Consider the following 25,955-nt stretch of genomic DNA (forward strand, 5'->3'; position numbering starts at 1 on the left):
GTAAGAACCTTGTAAGTTCTTAGCATTGTTTCTACTCATACTTCAAATTTACACATACTTAATTGCATCAACTATGTGAAATATTTTTCCCTATTGTTTTTGAGAAACTTCATAATTTATGTACAGCATATCCTCTTTTTTGTTGAGTAGTTAAAATTCAGACCTTTTTACTTATGATACATATACCCAAAAAATAGTATAACTCCCTGTTGTGAGATTTTTTTGATTTAAACAGAGATCCAGTCCCTTTGGGGGCCATCTTCAGATTGATATAGGTTGTAGCGAAGACTGTTTTCTATGACAACAGGCAGAACACATCAATTAATCAGCAGATTGTGGCGGCGTGGTTGCTACTTCGTTTGGACATTGTGCAAAGCCTTCACACTTGATCTGATTTGAAGAGCACTCCACGCAGGTCTCGAAAGCCTATATTTATTGTAAGAAGATTGTGCAGTCAAAGATCAAATCCCTTATATTTGAAACGCCCAACAGATAATAACTCTTTAGTAATCACGTAGGGGGGATTAATTGCATTGGTTAGCATTCAAAGATGAGCGCTTCACCGTCACATGATTTATATTGTGAACCTTTTGAAAAGTGTGCCAAGGAAGAGGGTGACACAGGGCAACATTCCAAGATTAATGGAAGGTTGTTATAACAATCTTATGGTGATGGATAATAGTATAAAGAATATGCCTCTCAGAATTATGGTTTCAGATTTATCGCTTCTCAAAATGTTAGTTATCCATACTAGTTTCTTTCACCTTGTTCTTACTGTTTTAACAAAATGTTAGTTATCCATACTAGTTTCTTTCACCTTGTTTGAGTCACTATAATAGTGGACAATACAGCACAGATTTAACCATAACCATCTACATTTATTTGATTAGATATTGGATTAAAGCACGATAACAACTTTACTTCTTACTGGAGCAACTTTGCTTCTTTCCAAAACCCAATTAACACTGGCAAAGACTTGCTACTTTACAACTCCACTTAATTATATTATGAATTATAAATTATATTATATAATACGCACGTATAATATCCATGATGAACTCGGATGCAGGGGTTAAATTTGACAGGTGACCTTACCCGTCAAGGAATTTTTTTATGACGTTTTTATTTTTAAACTGCCCATCATATGACTTTTAAAATTTATTTGTACAAGTTTCATCTGTGCTCTGTAAACTGGTTTGTTAAGAATAAAATCAAGCATAGCATATTTTTTTAATGGATTATTTATTTATTTTTAAACTGCTTCAAAGAACCTTTCACAATTAATTTATAAATTGAACCAGGCTAAAGTTGACTGGGCTGCCCCGTGGAATAGTAAAAAGCTTGAACTATGTAAATGTTCAAAAAGTAGATACAATATCACCATGTACAGAAATTAAATTTTGGACAGTTTCACCAAAAGAGGTAATTGTCAAAACACCACTATTACTAACATAAAAATAAAAGTAAAAACTTTAAATATTTAAGGTTCTCTTTTCTTTAGCATCTTTCCAGATGTCAAATACCCTATCCCATGCCACCATCGATGAATCAAGCCCTGTTAGAGACACCCGCATTAAGGCATCCAATGCAACTAATGATAGCTTTGTTCTTCGGACATCCTTTATTATGTTTTGTCTTGAGAATCCTCTCTCACAAGCAACTGTACTTGTAGGAATAGTAAGTATCGCCTGCCATAATTTTGACATGTGAGGAAAATTTGTATGCAACCCAGTAACATAAAAAATCCTCCATGCATCTTTCATGGATGATCCCTCGCAATTAACACGAAGAGTGTCAACAAATGGATGCAACTCTTTCAAACAAGCATCAAAATCAAATGTAGTTTTGTTTTCTTCACTTTGATAATAAGGATGTTGCAAGTGTTGAAAAATCTTTTCGAGCCAACGCTTTGAATTTCATTCTCTGCCATGAACATCCTCTAAATAATGGCAAGGGCTAAACAATCTTGCTGAGTTGAAAAATGCAAGATCAGGGAATCTTGCATTCAAATTCTCTACGAGAGCTTGAACATAATCTTTTGCAAGTTGTTTGCAACTTTCTATTGAACCTTCAATACACGGTTTCCATGATTGTTTTTGTATATCAACACAATCAACATATGCATGTGGAATTGCTACAAATCGTAATTCATGCTTGTGAACAAGCCCTTCCTTATCACAAATTTCTAGAAAGCCAAATTTAGAAGCATCTATAAATTTAGATAAATAACATGTGCCATCTGCAAATGTGTCGCTTCTTAAAAACCACCTTTTCAAAGTGTTTACCGTGACATCTATGGCTACCCCTAAAGAGCTGACATCAATGTACTCTTCTTGGAATTGCTTGTTCAACTTGTTTAATTCACACATTATATCTGCAAGCATATGTAAACAAAATTGTACTGAAAAGATTCTTCCTTATCATACCATGAGTCTTTTCTTTCATTTTTCCACAATGTTAATATGGGAGGCATAAGTGCAACAAGTCTTTCAATGACCTGTCCCCTTGAAAGCCATCTAACTCCATGGATTTGAAGAGCTTGAAGAGTTTCAAGTTGCATAAGTTCCTGTAGAGAAATAAGTTGACTATTTCTTTTCGTAGAATTTTGCAGCCAAGAATATACCTTTTTTGCTAATTTCTCAACAAATAATAATTCAAGTATTTTTTTTTGAAGCATCTGATGCAGCTAAGGCTTCACGATGAGCAATGCAATGAACACCTACAAGATTAGGTACATCTTTCTTCAAGAAAGTGATAAAACCATTTTCATTACCAACCATTGAAGAAGCGCCATCTGTGGAAACTCCTATCAATCTTTCTTTTGAAAGGACCCTTGATGCCATTAAATGTTTGATTGCATCATAAGTTGTTTTCCCTCTTCCATCGCAAACATTTATGAGCTTTAAAAACTGTGAAATTGGAGGACCCAATCCTTTTGAGTTTAAAAACGTGGCATAAACCACAAGATGTTTTTCTAAACTACGGTCTGTACTTTCATCTAACATCAATGAAAAAAAAGGGCTATCTAGCATTTTGGAAGTTTGTAGCTCTTCAAGGTACTGAGATATAGCAAAAAGGAATTCTTTTGCAGCCATGTGATTTGTATATGACGTGTACTCTTTGTTCTTTGGCATATTTGGCATGTGTAAAGACATTGTAAGCAAACAAAGAGATTCATATTTTGAAAGTGGTAGATCCTCTTGAACCATCCAATATACTAATTTCATAGTAGTGATGACTCTTTCTTTGTTCATATCATCATTGCATGCAATGTGTTCTGTAATAGACTTCGCCTTCTTCTCATTTCCACATATCCACTTTGCCTGTGAGAGTTTATGAATGCTTGAATTAGCATGAACAATTATAGAATCATGCTGCAATGTAGAGCAACCAGTCCCAATTCCCCATGGCCCCATTGCCTTATGCATTTCACAATATATGCATTTCATAACTGTTTTTCCTTCATGCTTTGCCTCTCTCAACCACTTATACTTAGTTTTCCACTGATCACGAAACTCTCTTTTTACTTTTATTTTTCTTTTCTTTTGGGTGTTAGGTTCTCCGTGGTGAAATTCTTCATCACTTTTTTCATTATGCTCCAAGATATCATATTCTTCATTATGCCCCAAGACATCTAAATCTTCATTTAGATCAAAATCATGATCTTCTTTATCACGCAATGAAGCTTGAGATGTATTAGACCATCCAAATTTTTTTTTGATAGAAAGTTGATTCCCTTTTTTTGAAGACATTTTTGATATACAATACCTATATAATAAAAATAAAGTATTTAGTATATATGAATTTCATTTCATCAACTAAAACCATATTAAAAAAATAATCTTGCACTGGTATGCTGCTAAAAATCCCAAACGCTAAAAATAAATCTAAATAAATCATTTAATAAAATTATAAAAATACATCTTTAACAAATTCAATTAACTAATCCAACAAATGAAATTTTACAACAAAAATCCAAAACTAAACAATATAACAGAGCTGTTATCAAAAATGATATAACAAACTTTTACATGAAAATATTCATCTTAGTTGTTTCTTCTTATCCATCTCTCCTCTATCCCAGTTTTTATATGTAAATATTCATCGTCAGAAGACATGCATACCCCCATTTCATTTTCAAATGAAGATATCCATATTCGAGAGGATATACATAGCAGAACCACATATCCATCAATTAAGATAGTTTTTGAATCTAACTATTTTCATTTCACGCAGGACCGTGTAATGTTACTAAGTAGTCAACCAAAATCAACCATTCTTATAGGTTTTTTTGTGTCTTCTGAAAGTAGCTCCAAAGCTATTTCAGGAAACATACCTCTACAAATTAGCTCAAAACCCAAACGCTTTTCGCAAACATATTTTGGCAACTTTCATTAAATAGTTTTGTTCCGATGGCGTTGCGATTTGATTCACGTTTACAAGAAATTCAAATGCTCGGAGATATTTCGTTAATAGATAATTGAGAACTGAAATTACTGCTAGTATAAATAATGAAGGAGAGAAGAAAACCTTGAAATTCTGTAAAAGTCTGAGTCTCGCGGAACAGTTCAATCACGTTCTCCGATTCCACGACCGAGCCCAAGAACTTCAAAAGCTTCCCTAGTCCCTTGACTCGGAGAAACGAATACTCAGCGGTGGCATCCCTTAGGGTGGTTCTAAGGGCGAGAGTGATCTCTCTGTAGAGCCTCTGCTTGTTCAGCGATTTTACCAAATCTACGACCGCATTGGGGATTCGGTGGTAAATTGATAGATTATTTCCCCGCGGACAGTCGGACAGGGACTCATTAATGGAATCTGATACGTATTAAAGTTTACAGGTGGTAGCCCAATGCGAATTGAAGGTAAAATCCGCACCGCAGATCCGATCACTGTCACACGGTACACTATATTAAAAATGCCAACCATCCGATCATGTCACAGGTACACCATATCAAAAATGCGATAGGTTATAAACTTATATATATATATATATATATATATATATAATTTATAAAAAAAAAATTAAAACTTTTAATTTTTAAACATGCCCGTCAATATGACGGTTTTGAAAATGAATGACAAGTTGCGTATGACGTGGAGGTTTTAAATTAAAACGTATTTTACGGGGAAAAATGCCAAATACGGGCATACGGGCGTCAAATTTAACCCCTGCCCGGATGCGGGTGTATAATATGGCGTACGGCTCGACGGCGGCGTGGAAGGGAGGCGCGTGGCCCATCACTAGCGCCAGCAGGCCTCGCATGAGGATTGAATTAATGAATCAGGACTACAAATTAAATGCTGCATTAACGCAGCACCCCACCGCCCTTCAGTTCAACAGTATAATTGTAATGGCGCTTTGTTTGTTCTTCATTTTGGCTCCTCCCTTGTGTTTAAGCTGGTCCAGCGAGAATGACTCTCCTGGATCTCGAGTCCATTGACGCTCCTGGCTCTCGAGAAAGATTAGTCCACTGTCTAGCTCGGGATCATAACGCTGCCATTCATCAGTGCATCCATCTTCCTTTTAATCAGTCCTGCACCTTCCTCTGCAGCTCCCTCTCTATCCCCTCTGTTGCTATTTGTTCGGCTCCTCGTGCAATCCTCAAAATGCCGAGAGCCTCTCTATCTCCTCTGTTGCTATTTGTTCGGCTCCTCCTGCAATCCTCAAAATGCCGAGAGCTCGCTCAAGGATGAGCTGCAGGAGAGGCAGCTCCCGTGGTCATGTCTCCCGCCAGCCATCCTCCACGACCTTAGAACCTTCGTTTGATGCTTTGGAATTCAGCTTTAATAGATACCCTGCAACCACAAGTGGTAGTGGCAAAGGAAGAGGGCAAATTATCACCAAAGCTTGCTCTTACCACTCCCAATCCTACACGGCTTGCTTCCACTTCCCTCGCTCCTTAGGCAACTCTTCCTTCATTGCGTCAGGCACCGTTGAGTTGTGTGAAGACACTGTTGGTTTGGGGGCTACTGGTCCAGGCGATCCCTTGGAGCCGAAGATAGCAGACAAGAACGATTCCTCACAAGCTCAGACTACTTAGTGAAAGGATTCAGAGGGCCCAACAAATCAGGAAACTAACATTCACGTCGGTTCTAACACTCTTGCAAAGGGTGGTTCTTCAGGTGAAAAAGGCCAATCCTCTAAGTCTGAAGATCCTGACCAATTCGGCTGCCACATTATTGAGGAATTGCCTCCTACCTCGCTTAATGATTAATCAGGTCCGCACATTTTGTTTTTTCTCCGCAGTTTTATCCTCTCAGACTCCAAAGTCATTTATTGTCTCACAATTATCAGTGTCAGGTCTTTTGCTAATATTGACTCACCGATTTCCCCATGGGCGGCACTCTCCAGTTTTTTGGTTACAGTAATAACCACTGTCTTATGGTTTCTGTCCTCTTGGATTTTGTACTTGGTCAATAGATTTATAAGTCTTCATCCGATCATGGAAAAGCCACACAGTTTTGAGTTTTTGTTTGGTTCCAAACACTCTGTCCCGGTTTTTAGTTACAGTTTCAAGATACATCAAGTTTCAAAGCAAGTCACTATGAAGGATTTCTGGTCAGATTCTCAAGTGATTTTTTGTAAGCATGCTTTCTCTCAGGCTAGAACTCTGGAGGCCTCTGCTTCTCTGTAATTATATTATGTATCAATATAAGAGTACCCAAATTCAGGGAAAAAAATATCCATAATGAGCTGTTTTATATCGAACATCATTAGAGCATAAAAACAGAAAAGGAAAAACATCCGCTACATTAATCTTCGATCTTTTAAAAAAAGGTGGGAGTTCTACCTCAATTTTTTAATCTCTATGGATAAATGAAATAACAGACTTTCACTAAACCTTAAAATTTGACTGATTTACATTATTTTTACTTTCCCCGAAATGTCCAATCTTCATCGTATAACTGTAGTAGATATTAAAACGTGTGGAAAATGTCATCTACGATTTTGTCTTCCGTTTCGCCAATATTCAGAACAACATTGACGGATGCCTTGAAAACGCGTGAACATTCCAATACCCATGAACATGAAAGCTGGGCGAAGCCTTCTGGCAAATTATATAACGAGATTCTTTGGAAAATGCAATAACGAAGGAAAGGGCGACCCCCGAGCAAAATACAATGAAGTAAAGCGTGAGTATTTCGGGAAATGTGTAGTATAAAGATGTGGAGGAGTTGTTTGGATAGTTATAGAAATTTTTGTTATATTTAGAGAAAATCTGATAAAGATTTTTGTAAATCCAAGTTATAATTGTTAAATTTCAAAATTTTAAGTGTCTTACATAATGTTGAATCTATTTCCACCATCAAAAATAAAATTCAAACACTGTCTTATGGAAATTTTTAAAATTCTTTTTGCCCAAATTAAAACTACTTTTAAATGACCAAACAATTCCTCCCATCGTAAGACGACTCCTTTCGGGAAAAGACAATTCCTCCGATCGTAAGACGACTCCTTTCGGGAAAAGACAATGGAGGAGATGAAGACCTTCAGGAAAGCCTTTTAATTTACTTTTGATGGATAATTCAATCACGATTACAGACAAAGACTTTGACGCGGTACCTTGGTCACCCGTCATCTAAAGACAATCCATATAACAAATTGGACGCTTAAAATTGATTAACGATCTTATAAAGGTAAAAATATCCGAATCGATCATTGTCAAACAATTTGATATATATGGTCAATAAGATATATTTCAATGTCGTGGGATTAAAAAGAAAAAGATATGCTGCATATTGGGGTATATGGGAAAGATATACTCGGCCACGGAGCAGCGATTAACATGGGTTTACGTGTAATTTTTAAAAGATGATAGATGATTTGTTATATATATTGTGGAAAAGAACGGTGTATTTTATATGCAGTTTAGGATTCTATAGATTATTATGGAATTATTGTTTTGTTATTAATTTATATTAATGAATATAGATTTATTTTAAATATAAATTTAATATGAGTTTAGAAGGATTTAATTTCTTTATTTGTAATTTTTTTATTATTTAAATATTTTGTATAGGTAATTCTTTTTTATAGTTGTTGTTTTTTTTGTTTTGTTTTTGTTTTTTGTTTTTTTTTTTTTTTTTTATTTTGGTTGATATTAGTAAAATTTCAACTTTGATAAAAGAGTTACGTATCATACTGGCTGTAAAATGAACCACTTCGCTCAATTAAAAAAGACATATCATAGCAGACTGTAAAATAAACTTTTCTGTTCAATTAAGAAAAAAAATATATACATTTTCTTTATACTAGAATACAATCAATTCTTATAATAAAATTGTAATATTGAAAATCAATTATATAATATTAAACACTCTCAAAATTAAAAGAAAAACATCCTAAATAAAATTTATGTATATTTTAAATCTTTATATTTCAAATCTTTTTGAAAAGGTTAAATTTATATCTCTTTTATATATAAAATTAATATAAAAAATGTCCATTCAAAATGAATATGGAAACATTCTTTTATATATAAAATTAATATAAAAAAAGTCCATTCAAAATGATTATGGAAACATTTTTTTTAGTAAATATTTAGATTTCTTTATTAATATTTTTAAAATATAATGTATTAATTTATTATAAAAAAATTATATATTGTTATTTTACAAATTTTAATATCTATTTATACCGTCATTTTTTAGTATTTATGTATATTTTAAATAAGTCTTTTCTCAACTAAACTATTAAAAAATTTATTGTTTTCCATTACAACAAGGAAAGTATAAAAATTAAATAACTAAAAATTTTAATAGAAACCGATACATCATAAATATCAAAACACTTCATCATACATCCCAAATTAATAATAATAATAATAATTATTATTATTATTATTATTATTGATAAAAAGGTTAAAGCTAATATATATAATTTATGATTTCTAACTATATAAATTTTTAATTTGGAAATAAGTTTTATTACAATACACTAGGCTAATACTGTGAATTATAAATATCACATGTCTAAAACTTCCTAACACATTTTATATGACACAAATTCATACTAAACTCTTTTAAATTAATTAATTTAATTAAAACCACAAAATAAACATAATTTTTTTGAAATAAATTTTAATCCTTCATTTGTATATTTTAATAAAAAAATTCTAAATTTTTTATGAGTTTAAATATATAATATTTATTTAATAATTTTAACCATCTTTCAAAATAAAAATACCTATCCACATAATTATTAATTTCTCTTTCTATTTTTAATTTCAATATCATTCAAAACAACATATATGAATGCCCTGTGAACATTCCAACAACTACACATGAAAGCACGTGAAGCTTTGTGAGAAATTGTAGAAGAAGATTGCAAGAAATAGTAAGGAACCCTCGACTCCTAGAGGAAATGCCAAGGAAGGAGATATAGAGCATTACTAAGTCTTCAAATTTAATTCGCCCGTAATGGTCATGGTCATTATATTAACAACGACAATTTGAAACACATTCTAGAATACAGACACTGACCGAGACCTTGGTGATGTCCCCCTTGCCAACAGTCAAATAAAAAGAAGCTAACATTGGTACAAATTGAATGGCTAAAATTGTTGAACCAGTCTATAAAATTAGGAATTATCCAACCCAATCGTCGTTAATACTGTTCACAAATACACGTGAATAAGACATATTTCAATGTCGTTCATGGGATTCAAAATAGTAAATTATACTCCATATTAAGGTATAGGGTTTGATGAAGGGTAGATGAAAAGCGACATGCTTTAGATCGATCCGGTTTGACACGCAACTTTTGAGTTTATGGTTTAGGGAAAATTTCAAAACATTTTACATCAAAGAATGTTCCCCGTATTTGCAAAACGTTTATTATAGCCATAACAATAATGATATAATTTTAAAATAATCAAAATAATCTTGATTATGGTTTAAATGTATTATTTAAATTGATAAGTTTTTTTTTAACTTTAATTTTTATTTAATAGTTATAAATAAAAAATGTCAATGTAAATGGAATTTCAAATGTTAATTACATTATAGATTAGCACAATCACATTTACTAATGTGAACAATGTTGAAATTTTAATTTCAACTGTTGTAAAAATTAAACAGCAGCATCAAATTGTTTTTCCTTATCCTTGCGATGCAATGAGATCGCAGATCGCAAATCGCAAGTATGCTTGGAGCCTTCATCTGTTCACTTGATTTCTCCGATTGCGATGGTGCGATACGATCCAATCGCATATCGCAAATTGCACCATATGTGTGTGCCCCAATTTTGTGTTCCGACCAAATGGGATTCTGCGATGCGATTTAAATGAAGTCAATGGTTGAAGTACAGGCCAACATTAAATGAAATTTTACGTGAAGTAAAAGTTTTACTTACCGCCAGTAAATGCTATTTACTGTGGGTTGGTAAGTTTCGATGAAACTTTTAATTTTGTTTCAGCGAGAGTATGGGCATAAGTAAAGGCTGGTAAAAACATTTAATTCTTTTTTTTACGGAAGCATGGCAAGTGAAAACTGATGTAATGATGTAAGTTCTTTTGTTTCGTTTTGTTGTCATATATATATATGTAAATTTTTTTGTGTTTTGAGTAATGAAATTGATGAGTGTAATGCACAGCAGCGCGAAGTAAAAAAATTAGAACGCAGTAGCGTGAGAAAATCTATGTGTAATTGCCACACAACAGTGTGTTAATTTATAAAGTTGAGACAGTATTTCTCAGGAGAGACAGTGAGTGTTTATTGGAAACTGGAACTGAAGTGTTCCTGGTGTAAAGCCCTCTGAGAGAAAGGAAGATCATATTTTTGTAACAACAGTTTTTATTAATGAATAGAAGTCTGTGGTGTGTGAAAACTCTGTTCGCTGCAAATAAATTTTTAAGCTTCGGCTGTGTTAAAAATCCTATGTGTGAAAAACAGAGCATCGTCTCTGTGTCCAGTTTATGTTGTTTTTTGGGATTTTGACAGAAAAATCTCCAACAGCGGTATCAGAGCGTTGTTCTCTGGTCTTTTGAGTTTGAAATCACCTGAAATTCCCAACAACTGGTATCAGAGCATTGTTCTCTGGTCTTTTGAGTTTGAAATCACCTGAAATTTCCAACAACTGGTATCAGAGCTAGTCTAGGCTCTTTGAAGGGTTCAAAGAAGCTGAAGGAAGGATTCTTACTGCAACAACTTCTCCAGCAGTGTGAAGACTCAGGCAAAAGAATCCAAGGTATTTCTCAAGTTTTTTTTGTGTGTTGTTGTTGAAGACAATCTGTTATTTTAAATACACAGTGAAGGATTTGAAGCATAGTCAAGTAGTGCAAGAATAGCTGGCACCAGCTCCAGCAATAGCATGGGTATGCAGCTCCCACTCTTTGATGGTAAAAACTATGACTATTGGGCAATAACAATGAAAGCCTTGTTTGCTTCCCAAGACTTATGGGAAATAGTTGAAGATGGTTTTGAACAACCAGCAGATGAAAATGACTTTAATGCATTAACTCAGGGAGAGAAGGATCTATTAAAGAGCCACAAGAAGAAGGACTCAAAAGCCCTCTTCTTCTTGTATCATGCAGTGCATGGAAGCGTGTTTCCAAGGTTAACAACAGCTAAGACATCCAAAGATGCATGGCAAACTCTCAAGACAGCCTATCAAGGCATGGAGAAAGTGAAGACAGCAAAACTACAGTTGTTGAGGAAAGATTTTGAGAACTTGTGCATGAAAGAATCAGACAATATTGACTCATTCTTCACTCAAGTAATTGGCCTGGTCACACAAATAAGATCTCATGGAGAGATACTTGAAGAAAGGAGGATTGTGGAGAAACTATTGAGGTGCCTACCCTCAAGATTCCATGTGATTGTCACCACCATAGAAGAGACAAAGGATCTCTCAAACTTTTCAGTTGATGAGCTTCATGCATCACTGATCACACATGAGCAGAGGTTGAGTAGAAATGAAAACTCATCTCTAGAGCAAGCCTTCAAGACCGAGATGTCCTTTGGAAGAGGAAGAGGTCAAGGCAGAGGAAACAAGAGAGGAAGAGGCAGAAGCCATAACAGAGGCGGAAGGAACAGTCCAGCGAATGCTCAAGGAAGAGGCAGCAATCCAAATCAGAACCAAGGTCAAGGCGGCAACCAACAAGGAGGACAACATCATGCTCAAGGACAAAGGTATGAAAAACCCAATGTCCAATGTTATTATTGTAAAAAATATGGGCATTATGCCAGTGAATGTAGGAAGAAGCAGCATGATGTGAATAATAGATCTAATGCAAATATTACTAGAGAAAATGTCAGCCAAGATAATGTATTATTAGCTTGTAACATGGCTGAAACAAATAGTGAAGATATATGGTTTCTAGACTCCGGTTGCAGCAACCATATGACAGGAAACATAGCTTTGTTTTCTGCTTTAGATCAAAGTGTGAAGTCACAAGTCACACTTGGGACTGATAGCAAAATTTCTGTTATGGGTAAAGGAGAAGTTAAAATATTTACAAAGCAAGGAGAAAGGAAAACCATAACAGATGTCTATTATGTTCCTGGAATGAGATGTAACCTTTTGAGTATTGGACAGCTTGTTCAAAAGGGTTACAATGTCTTCTTTGAGAATGGTGTATGCACCATCATGGATATTGCACCCAGCAAAAGATGTATTGTTGAAGTGACGATGACGAGGAACAGAATGTTCCCTCTTAGAATAAGAGTAGAATTGAAAAATAAAGAAGTAATTGCAGCAGTTTCCCAAGAGGCTCTCCAAAGTGTGCCAAAGGATGAAAATTGGTTGTGGCACTTGAGATTTGGACATCTCAACTTTGGAGGCCTTAACTTGTTGAGCAGAAAAGGAATGGTAAGAGGATTACCATTGATAGAGAAACCGGACAGCCTTTGTGAAGGCTGCATATTGGGAAAACAACACAGAGAAAGTTTTCCTTCAGGGAAAAGCATAAGGGCAAAAGCACCCTTAGAGATTGTCCACTCGGACTTATGTGGACCAATGCAAACTCCATCATTAGCAGGCAGCCAATATTTTTTAACATTTATTGATGATTTTACAAGAAAAACTTGGGTTTATTTCTTGAAGAATAAAAGTGAAGTGTTTGAAAAATTCCAAAATTTCAAAGCACTCGTGGAAAATCAAAGTGGGTTGCGCATCAAAGTTTTGAGAACAGACAGAGGAGGTGAGTATATCTCCAAAGAATTTTTATGTTTTTGCAGAGAAAATGGAATACATAAGCAGTTTACAGCAAGGTACACCCCACAGCAAAATGGAGTTGCTGAAAGGAAGAACCAGACCATTATGGATATGGCGAGGAGCATGTTGAAGGCAAAGCATTTGCCAAATGATTATTGGGCTGAAGTTGTAAACTGTGCAGTATATATCTTGAATAGGTGTCCTACAAAAGCTGTGATGAACAAAGTGCCGGAAGAAGCATGGAGTGGGAGAAAGCAAGGAGTCACCCACATGAAAGTTTTTGGATGTGTGGCTTATGCACACATTCCAGATCAGCTAAGGAAGAAGTTGGACAGCAAAGGGGAGAAATGTGTCTTCATCGGATACAGTGAGGAATCCAAAGCTTACAGGTTCTATATCCCATCCACCAAGAAGTTTTTTGTGAGTAGAGATGTTCAATTTATTGAGGAGGAAGCTTGGGATGGAAGCATAGAGAAAACAGTTAATGTTAAAAACTATTTGTCTCATGATGAAGATGATGAGGAAATGGTAGAAATACATCCCCAAACAGCAGCGCCAACACAAGGACAGCAAGGAACACCCTTGAGGAGAAATGAGAGTGCTTCTCCAAGCACACCACAAGGAGGAAATTCAAGTGCATCTTCAAGCACTTGCACACCAAGTGAAAGAGGTAAGAAGTTCAGAAACTTGAGTGACATTTATAATGAAGGAATGAATTCCTTATTTGCCTTGTATTGTCATGTTGATGATCCTATTCATTTCGAAGATGCTATTAAAGATAAGAAATGGATAGAAGCTATGGATGAGGAGATCAGTGCCATAGAAAGAAACAAGACATGGGATTTGGTTGAGCTGCCAAAAGGTAAAGAAGTCATTGGAGTCAAATGGGTCTATAAGACCAAATGCAATGCTGAAGGCAAAATTGAAAGGCATAAGGCAAGACTTGTTGTCAAGGGATACAAGCAGCAGTATGGGAGAGACTATGAAGAGACTTTCGCACCGGTTGCAAGAATGGAAATCGTGAGAGCAGTGCTGTCCATAGCAGCACAAAACAAATGGAAAGTCTACCAAATGGATGTTAATTCGGCATTCCTAAATGGAGTGTTGAAGGAAGAGGTGTACATTGAACAACCTCTAGGCTATCAGAAGAAAGGCCAAGAACACAAAGTTTGCAGATTGAAGAAAGCTCTTTATGGGCTGAAGCAAGCGCCAAGAGCATGGTACAGCAGGATAGTTTCCTATCTATTGGATAATGAATTCGACAAGTGTGAAGGAGAACCCACCATCTACATCAAAGAAAAGGATGGTAAAATTTTGATTGTTGTCTTATATGTTGATGATGTTATTTTCATAGGTACTGATGATCATCTCATTGAGAATTTCAAATCAGTCATGAAAGAGGAATTTGAAATGACTGACATGGGTTTACTGAGATACTTCTTAGGCATAGAAGTAGATCAAAATGAAAAAGGAATTTTCATCTCACAGGCAAGATATGTAAATGAAGTATTGAGCAGATTTAACATGCAAGAGTGCAAGGCAGCAATCACTCCCACAGTAATGGGATTAAAACTCAGTAGAGAGGACAGCAGCAAGGATTTTGATCCTAGTTTGTATAAGAGCATAGTTGGTAGCCTTCTGTATTTGACTGCAACTAAGCCTGACATAATGTATGCTGTTAGTTTGATTTCCAGATTCATGGAGAGGCCAAAAGAGGCACATTGGCAGGCAGCAAAAAGAATTCTGAGGTATGTCAAAGGTACAAAAAGATTTGGCATTTTATATACTCTTTCAGAAAGTTCAGATTTAGTTGGCTACACCGATAGCGATTGGGCTGGAAGTGTGGATGATCGGAAAAGCACATCCGGTTACGTTTTTCACATGGGTTCAGGAGCAATTTCATGGGCTTCCAAGAAACAACCGATCGTGGCATTGTCTACAGCAGAAGCAGAATACGTGGCAGCTACAGCAGCAGCATGTCAAGCAGTGTGGATGAGAAGAATGTTGAGGAGCTTAGGCCGAGAGCAGGCAACAAGAACAGTGATTTTCTGCGACAATAGCTCAGCTATTGCATTGTCCAAGAATTCTGTGTTTCACAAGCGAACGAAACACATTGATACAAGGTTCCATTACATCAGAGAATTGGTGAACAATGGAGAAATCGTTTTACAGCATTGCAGAACTCAGGAATAGGTTGCAGACATTCTGACAAAGCCATTAGATCAGAAAAGTTTTGAGTCTTTAAGGAAGCGCCTAGGTATGATTGATAACCCAGCAATTGAAATTAAAAGGGAGTGTTGAAATTGTAATTTCAACTGCAGCAAAAAATAAACAGCAGCATCAAACTGTTTTTCCTTATCCTTGCAATGCGATGAGATCGCAGATCGCAAATCGCAAGTATGCTTGGAGCCTTCGTCTGTTCACTTGATTTCTCTGATTGCGATGGTGCGATACGATCCGATCGCATATCACAGATCGCACCATATGTGTGTGCCCCAATTTTGTGTTCCGACCAAATGGGATTCTGCGATGAGATTTAAATGAAGTCAATGGTTGAAGTACAGGCCAACATTAAATGAAATTTTACGTGAAGTAAAAGTTTTACTTACCGCCAGTAAATGCCAGTAAAACAGTAAATGCTATTTACTGTGGGTTGGTAAGTTTTGATGAAATTTTTAATTTTGTTTCAGCGGGAGTATAGGCATAAGTAAAGGCTGGTAAAAACATTTAATTCTTTTTTCTACGGAAGCATGGCAAGTGAAAACTGATGTAATGATGTAAGTTCTTTTGTTTTGTTTTGTTGTCATATATATATATATATATATATATATATATATATATATATATATATATATATATGTAATTTTTTTGTGTTTTGAGTAATGAAATTGATGAGTGTAATGCACAGTAGTGCGAAGTAAAAAAAATAGAACGCAGCAGCGTGAGAAAATCTATGTGTAATTGCCACACAGCAGTGTGTTAATTTATAAAGCTGAGACAATATTTCTCAGGAGAGACAGTGAGTGTTTATTGGAAACTGGAACTGAAGTGTTCCTGGTGTAAAGCCCTCTGAGAGAGAGAAAGATCATATTTTTGTAACAACAGTTTTTATTAATGAATAGAAATATGTGGTGTGTGAAAACTCTGTCCGCTGCAAATAAATTTTTAAGTTTCGGCTGTGTTAAAAATCCTATGTGTGAAAAACAGAGCATTGTCTCTGTGTCCAGTTTATGTTGTTTTTTGGGATTTTGACAGAAAAATCTCCAACAGCGGTATCAGAGCGTTGTTCTCTGGTCTTTTGAGTTTGAAATCACTTGAAATTCCCAACAACTGGTATCAGAGCGTTGTTCTCTGGTCTTTTGAGTTTGAAATCACCTGAAATTTCCAACAAACAATAGACTTATACAACTACATTAAAATTATTATATGTATTTTTTTAAATAATAATTATTTATGATTATTAATAATTTTATAAATAATAACTATATTCTTATATATTTATAATTATTATATTAATATTATAATAATATGATTAATGTAATAATAATATTAATCATAATAAAATTATTAATAATATTAATTAATAATGCTAATAATGGATAAAATAATATAATAGTTATTAGATTAATAATAATAATAATAATAATAATAATAATAATAATAATAATAATTATTATTATTATTATTATTAAATTATAATATAATATATTTATTATATTATTATTATAATAATAATATTATATTATTACCCAAGGGATTAATACTAAAACTCCAAGGGGTTATGAACCCAGGGGAATAATATTAAACAAAAGGGACTAATATTATAAACTCAAGGGATAAATATTGAAAAATAAGGATTGATATTACAAACACAAGAGATTAATGAAGTTGACAATGACTATATTATAAACCCAAGTTAACAATAAACCCAAGCGATTAATACTAAAACTCTCACGGGTTATGAACCCAAGGCAATAATATTAAACCCAAGAGACTAATATTATAAACACAACATTGGTTAACCCTAATATAAATATTGGAAACACTAAAAAAAACATGGTTTATTTTCATGGTGAGACAATCCTTGTCACAATGCGACATTCAACCATGGCTGACCATGATTGATAATGGTTGACCATGATTTGATAATATAAACTTAAGGGAATAATAAAACCAAGGGATTCATATTATAAACTGAAACGAATAATAAAACCAAGGGGTTAATACTAAAACCCTAAGGGATTATGAACCGAAGGAATAATATTAATTGAAAGGGACAAATTTTATAAACCTGACGTATATAAACCCTAAGATAAATATTATAAACACTAAAATAGACATGATTAACCATCATTGATTTTCATATTGAAACAATCCTTATCACAATTTCATTTTGGAGCATGGTTGACCACGGTTAACTTCATAATAAACCATGGTTGACTGTGGAATAATAAACCCAAGGGATTGATATTATAAACCCAAAGGAATAATGAAACTAAGGGATTAATACTAAAACCCCAAGGGATTATGAACCGATGGGACTAATATTATAAACCCAACATTGGTGAACCCAAATATAAATACTACAAAAACTAAAATAAACATGGTTTATTTTGATGGTGAGACAATCCTTGTCACGATGCGACATTCAAACATGGTTGACCATGGTTGGCTATGATTGAAAATGGTTGACCATGGTTAATATTATACACCTAAGAGAATAATACACCCAAACCCAACATTCGTAAACCCAAATATAAATATTACAAACACTAAAATAAACATGGTTTATTTTCGTGGTAATACAATCCTTGTTACAAAATAACATTTAACCATGGTTGACCATGGTTGGCTATGGTTGACAACGGTTGACCATGATCAATATTATAAACCAAAGGGATTAATAAACCCAAGGGATTGATATTAGAAACCTAAAGGAATAATAAACCTAGCATATTATTACTAAAAGCCCAAGGGATTATGAACCCAAGGGAATACTATTAAACCTAAGGGACTAATATTATAAATCCAATGTATATAAACCCTAAAATAAATATTATAAACACTAAAATAAACATGATCGACCATTGTTGATTTTCATATTGCGACAATCCTCATCACAATTCCATGTTGGACCATAGTCGGCATCATAATAAACCATGTCTAACTCGGGAATAATAAGACTTCTTTCAATTAAACTATTAAAGAAATTGTTGTTTTACATTACAACAAGGGAAAGCATAAAAATTAAATAGGTAGAAAACTTTAATAGAAATCAACACATCATAAATATAAAAAATACATCTCAAATTATTAATATTAAAAATAATTATTATTATTATTGATAGACAGGTTAAAACTAATATATATAATTTATGATTTTTAACTATATAATTTTTTAATTTGGAAATAAGTTTTGTTACAATACACTAGCCAATATATGACTTATAAATATCACATCTCCAAAAATTCCTAACTCATTTTATATAACATTAATTCATACTAAACTCTTTTAAATTATGTTAGATCTAATAATTTAGAAAACAGTGTTTTGGATTAATCACATTGTAATTAAATTAAATAATATAATTAAAACCACAAAATAAACATAATTTTTTTGAAATAAATTTCAATCCTTGGTGATGTCCCCCTTGCCGCTTGTGAAATAAAAATAAGCTAACCATGGTACAAATTGAATGGCTAAAATTGTGGAACCAGTCATAAAAATTGGAATTATCCCACCCAGTTGTCGTTAATACTGTTTACAAATACACGTCAATAAGACATATTTCAATTGTCGTTCATGGGATTCAAAATAGTAAATTATACTCCATATTAAGCTATTGGCTTTGATGAAGGGTGGATGAAAAGCGACATGCAGACTTGGCCTCTGGCTTTAGATCGATCCGGTTTGAAATGCAACTTTTGAGTTTAGGATTTATTGGAAAATTTCAAAACATTTTACATCGAAGAATGTTCCATGTATTTGCAAAACGTTTATTATAACAATAATAAACGTTTATCAGAATAACTATCATTATGGTTAAATGTATTAATTAAATTGATAAATGCTTTTTTAATCTAAATTTTCATGGTTATAAATAAAAAATGTCAATGTAAATGGAATTTCAATTTCCAATATCAATTACATTATAGATTAACATATATAAATCTATATTTTGATTTCTGGAAAAAAAAAGATTCGTCGTCGGGACATGGCCATAAATCGAGGTTTGCAGATGATTCCGCCTCCATTTTAAAGATAGCGTATCGAATTATAATCAACAAGAACAATAGTAATAATGCAGCATAGTTGTTTCTCATTGCTGGGATGACAATATTCTTCATGATATTCTAGCAATGACTGTAAAAAAATTAATTTTTTCTTTGAATGACGGTGGAAAGAGCAACATTGATTAACTTAGTATCGTAGTTGTTGTGATAAAAGAACTATAATATTTTGATATTTTATAGATAATAAAAGATGCTGTGGAATAATTTAATTAAATAAGGACAATTCACTTGTTTTAAATAGTACATTAAAGTCTAAATAAATGGTAAAAGAATATAAGACATAAAGTATCATCATGATGCAAAATGTGAATTTTTTACGTATAAATATAGTAAACATAAAAAATATAATGAAAATTTAACATTAAAATATTGCAAAATGTGAATTTTTTACGTATGGATATAGTAAACATAATAAAATATAATAAAAATTTAACATTAAAATATTGTATTTATGGTTTATAATGAAATACATCAAAATCAATAACCTTCTAACCATAATGTCTTAACATAGCAACTTATCACTATCTATTTTATGCCTCATAACCCTGTTAATTTTATGTTAATAATATGAAGAATTACTTATTTTCCTTAATATAACAACTTATCACTATCTATTTTATGCCTCATAACCTTGTTAATTTTATGTTAATAATATGAAGAGTTACTTATTTTCCTTAACATAACAACTTATCGCTATCTATTTTATGCCTCATAACCCTATTAATTTTATGTTAATAATATGAAAAAATACCTATTTTCCATTGTAATAAATTGTAAAAAAAAATTAAACAATCAATTATTAATATCTATTTATATTACTCACAATCTGAATTATATTATATTAAACATTACAAAAATTTTAAACAATATATATCTATATAAATCCACTTTTATTTATGATTAAATGTGCATCTTTGTTTTTTATAAAATTTATGTAATAATGTTTTATAAATAAACATGAAAATATTTTATTTATAATAAATATAATTGTTTATTAATTATTGATATTTATTAAAATTTTATATATTAATTTAATTCTAATTCTAGAATTAATTTTAGGTTCATATAAAAGCGATTACCATTTGCTCTGATATCTATTTAGATTATCTTTTTCAAAGTTGTATGTGAGCTAAATTTGTCATCTCTCATTTAACCTATTTCATGTTTTCTTGTCTTACTTTTTATTTTTATTTTTTACTCTCTTATGTTTATGTTTTTTCTCTCTTTGGCTTCCTTAAAAAATATAATAAGACATCTCCATCTAAACCATTGAAAAGTTAGTTGTTTCAGATTGTTAATGACTTGCCTGAAATGTTCAGTCTGGTCGATGTACAGTTTTATTTTAGCTTCACAACTATTCAAACGAAAATAGATGAATGCGTTGAATGGGCTCTGAGCATTCCAAGGCCTACACATCAAAGGCGCGTGAAGCTTTTCCACAAATTGTAGAAGAAGATTCTAATAAATAGTAAATCAAACCTTGACTCCTTCCAAATAGTAAATCAAACCTTGACTCCTTCACGAAATGACAAGAAGGAGATATAGACCTTTTAGCAAAGTCTCCACGTTCAATTCGTCGGTAAGGGTTATGGATTTTTTATCAACGTCTCCAACTTGAAACGCATTCTCGAATAAAGGCGCGGAGCAAGACGTTGATGATGTCTCCTTGCCACCAGTCAAATAACGAGACGCTATCCATGAAATAAGATAAGTGGCTAAAATTCGTGAACCACTCAATAAAAATATAAATATCTAATTCCGATCGTTGTGAATCAACTTTGGACAAGTCTACAGGATGAGGAATTGTAGAATTGTTTGTATAGTAATTTTTGGGTAGAATTTGGGTAAAAAAAACTTAATAGATTTTTTAGGAGCCGTGTTTAAATTATATTTTTGAAGGTGGAAATGGATTTAGTACTATTAAAAATTTAGGGGACACCCAAAATTTTGAAATTTAACAGTTGTAATCTGGGTTTACGAAAATCCTTGCTGGAATTTATCAAAATATTACCTAAATTTTCATGCTTTTCAGGACAAAAAAACAGTTTGGTTGGACTACTATACCAATTTTATATATACACTTTTAGCTATATATTTTTCAATAAACCACTATTTTTTATCATATTAAATTTTAATTAAATAAGCATAAATTTATCTTAAATAAAAATTTAATACGAATCCAGAAAAATCTAATTTTTTCAGATGCAAACTTTTTTATGAATAAATATTATTTTAATATTTTTATAGTTATTAAATATTTTTTGTTTTTAAATTTGTTTAAATTTTTATTTTTAGTGAAAAAATTGTGAGCACAACAAAAATAACATTACACATTCTACTTAGTTGAATAACATTACACATCCTATTAAGTTAGGTTGGTTGAATAACATTACACATTCTACTGAGTGAATCTCTGCCCTTAAAAAAAACTGAAAAAATTAGAGAAATATGTATCCTAGGGAATCAACGGTACAACAACTCAGACAATAGAATTAGAAAAATATTTATCCTCCGGAATCAACGGTGCAACAACTCAGACAATATAGAATCAACGGTAAAACAACTCAGACAATAGAATTAGAAAAATATTTATCCTCCGGAATTAACGGTGCAACAATTCAGAAAATATAGAATGAACGTATCTATCTCCCTCCAGTCAATATAAATACAAATCATTCCATTCACTGGACTGGAGCAAAGCATTTCTTCCTTTCCTGTTTCTTCCACCTCCCCTATCCTCCCTTTGTGAAACTATTTCTCTTGGTTTATATGGCAGGAGTTGGGCAATCAGCTGTTTCATATCCTGCTGTCACCTACAAGCACCGGCTTCTTTTGTCTACGCCTCTGTTATTGTTTTCTGTTTTTGTGTTCCTTCCTTTGATGGAATGCAGGCATGTAACCAATTTTAATTCAGCCCAACCGTTGAATGGGTTGAGAATAGATCTTGTCAATAAAGATTCGGTGCTCTTTCCAAATATTACTTCCGCTGAGCGTCTGAAGCGAGCAGTTCAACGCAGTTATGAGAGACTTGAAAAACTGCAAATCATATCTGCAGTTGCTAATAAATTGCAGGTTGATGATCAAATGAAGGATATCCAGGCTCCAGTAAAGTCAGGAGATGGAGAGTTTCTCATGACCATCTCGATTGGAACGCCATCTATATCTTATCCTGCAATTCTGGACACGGGTAGTGACCTAATATGGACGCAGTGCGAGCCCTGCACTGATTGTTATAATCAACCAACTCCAATCTATGATCCTTCCAAATCCTCGACATCCAGTCCAGTCCTTTGCAATAACTCCCTGTGTAGTAGCTTTTCTTGCTCTAATGCAGAGTGTGAATACAGCTATTACTACGTTGACAACTCGTCCACGAAGGGGATCCTTTCGTACGAGACCTTTACTCTTTCTTCTCAACAAGTTTCACATATTGCGTTTGGCTGCGGCCACAATAATTGGGGAGATTCATCCGATCAAGAAAGTGGAATAGTAGGCTTTGGACGAGGCCCTCTCTCCTTGGTCTCTCAGCTGGGTCCATCCATGGGAAACAAGTTTTCTTATTGTCTCGTCTCTGTTAATGATTCTTCCAAAACCAGCCCTTTGTTCCTAGGTAATACCGCTATATTGAATGCCCCCAATGTCAGTTCGACTCCTATTATTCAAAGCAGCAAAATTCCAACATACTATTATCTTTCTTTGGAAGGCATCAGCGTCGATGGCAAATTATTAGCAATTCCTGCTGGTACTTTTGATCTCCAATCTGACGGATCTGGCGGACTTATCATAGACTCTGGAACGACATACAGCTTGCTGCCACAGAATGTTTATGATGTTGTGAAGGATGCCTTGAACTCATTGATTAATCTCCCGCAGGCCGATGGCTCTGGCGTTGACCTGGACCTCTGCTTCCAACAGGGCTACTCAAATTCTGTATTTCCCAGTATGACATTCCATTTCAAGGGAGCAGATTTTGAAGTTTCCAAAGATAACTACTTAACTGATATCGGCAGTGGCGTGCTCTGCCTTTCAATCTTATCGAATAGGGACATTAATTACCCCAGCATATTTGGCAATCTGCAACAGCAGAATTACCAAATACTTTATGACAACGAAAGGAACATACTGTCGTTCGCGCCTGCTGTTTGTGGCAGCGTTTCTAACTGAGCAAGCACGCAGTTTCTCTTTCCTATTTAAGTATGCGTTAGGGTTTCCCTTCTGGTGACACATGAGGTTCGCAAGGACAGTGAACATTGAATTAATTTACTCTGTAATAAGCATCAATATGTCATACTCTTCGATATAGATCGTCGAAGTTGTATCGGGGATATCTAATTAGCTGCTTCAATATTTGTTCTATAATTTTTAGTATAACATATTGAGGTGATTTTGTTGGGTGATATTTGTATTCTACTTTTGATATTAGTTTATGGAGGTTTTCAAATTCAGGTTACTATCTTTGGACAAGAGTATGCATTTTAAGTTCAAAGTTATAGGTGAAAATGTTGGGATATGCTAAATTGACCCTTTGCTTGGTTGTGGTATGTATGTTGATTGATTGTGGACAATAAAAACTTAATTTTTTCAATTATTTTATATAATAATACTAAAAAAATTAATCGAGATATACACTTTTTATTTATAATTTACCATCTCCATATTAAAATGTTTTGTTTTATTATTAATATATTTTAAAAAGAATTATTTATAGTTTACAATGTCCCTATAAAATGTTTTGTTTTATTATTAATATATTTTAAAAATAAATTTCTATAACGGTAAAATATATATTTATAATAATTATAGAAAAGGTGTACTAATAATTATTTGTAATATACAAAATAATTTTAACGATTTCAAATATACCTAAACTTTAATTTTAACGATTTCAAATATACCTAAACTTTTTATATCTTTTGTGACTTTTTTGTAAAAATATTACGAAATGGTATATAAGAAATAAATTTAATCGTTTTCATCTCTAAATAGAAGGTATGTAAATCTTCAATTTATTGTAGGTTTTTTTTTGTTTTTTAATTTTAAGGGATAGTTCTTCATATTTAAAAATGGTAGGTTTAGTAAGTGTAAATTATTGTATTTTTTTTCTAAAGAATTTGCATTTAATTTATTAAATATAGGAATGATTAAACAGTGAAAAATATTAAAATAAGTAGTATTTATTATAAACGGAATAGGTTATAAAATTTTCAAATTATTGGAATGAGAAGTGTATTTTATAGTTTAGTGTCCATGTACAATATTCATAACATGGAGTTGACTTATATTATTTTTAAAATAAAATTAAAATATTATTTCAAAATAAATAAACACTATCTTATTGTAAAAATAAAAAATAATTATACATATTTAGTTTGTATTGATTAAAAGAATTATAAAACATCAATAATCTCAAGTTGATATTGCAATGGAGTCACAAGGAAATATTGTAAAAATATTTCACTCAATTTCAGCTATAAATGAAATATTTCAATGTCCATATCAAAGTAATATTATTTTATTTCATATTTAAAAACATAAAATAATTAAAAGAAAAAACTTCTATTTTCATTTTTAAGTGTTAGAAAGATGTAAAACTCTTCTAGTTACAAATGTGAATTACTTCAACAAGAGAGAGATATGTAATTCATTCCAAGCTAAATATAAAATTAAGATATGGCATTTGAAAAATATAAGAAATAAATTAAATATGTATTTAAAATATAGTAATAACAAAAAACATTTCAATATGGATAATGTGCTTCGTAAATAAAATATTTCAATTTCACTATTTATATATTATATATGGTAAAAAAAATGTGTATATGTTATAGAAAGCAATTAGAAAAAAAGTAAATTCTTATGGTTATAACATTTTAAGTAATCTTACTATTCCATATTTGGGTTATTTTTCAAGTATATTTTTCAATTAATTTTCCTTTACTAAAGATCTGTTGGAATTCCAAGTTTAAACTGTGTCCAAGGAGATTTTCAACGTATAGGGAGGATGAGATTTTCAACGCATAGAGAGGAATAAAACCTCTTCAGGTTCAAACTTATTTTCAAGTTTTGCACTCTAAAAAAGATTTAGTGGTGCATATATCTTGTGAGGAAAATTAAGAAAGTATGTCCACACACATATATATTACTTAGATTAATGAGAATTTACATATAATATATGCATATAAATTCATTAAGGAACCATGCTTGATTTCAGCATATTGAAAAAACAAAAAGCCTTGTCTAACCTAGAGATTACAGTGTGCAATGTCTCGATATGACCATCTTGTCATATATGGGAAACTAGATGGTCGTCTTGAGTGATGTGAAATCATTTTATAACAACAAAAAAACCAAATTATCATGCAATAAAGCAACAAACACTGAAAAACTCTATCTGAATCCACGTAGTGTTCCTAGCCATGCTGAGAATTAACTGGAAGGATGATCCTGATCTTCTTTTAGCAGCGGGAAGAAGAAGAGAATGATGATCAAACAAGGTTTGAGGCTA

At 32.7% G+C, this 25,955-nt stretch overlaps 1 pseudogene; it reads left to right on the forward strand.

Moving 5' to 3' along the window:
• Positions 1-22,169: 22,169 nt before the first annotated feature.
• LOC149263786 (aspartic proteinase nepenthesin-2 pseudogene) lies at positions 22,170-23,767 on the forward strand (annotated as a pseudogene).
• Positions 23,768-25,955: the final 2,188 nt, after the last annotated feature.

This window comes from Pinus tabuliformis, chromosome 6 (assembly GCF_031772625.1).
Source record: "Pinus tabuliformis cultivar Carrire ecotype Pingquan chromosome 6, CPIR1, whole genome shotgun sequence".
Lineage (NCBI taxonomy): Eukaryota > Viridiplantae > Streptophyta > Pinopsida > Pinales > Pinaceae > Pinus > Pinus tabuliformis.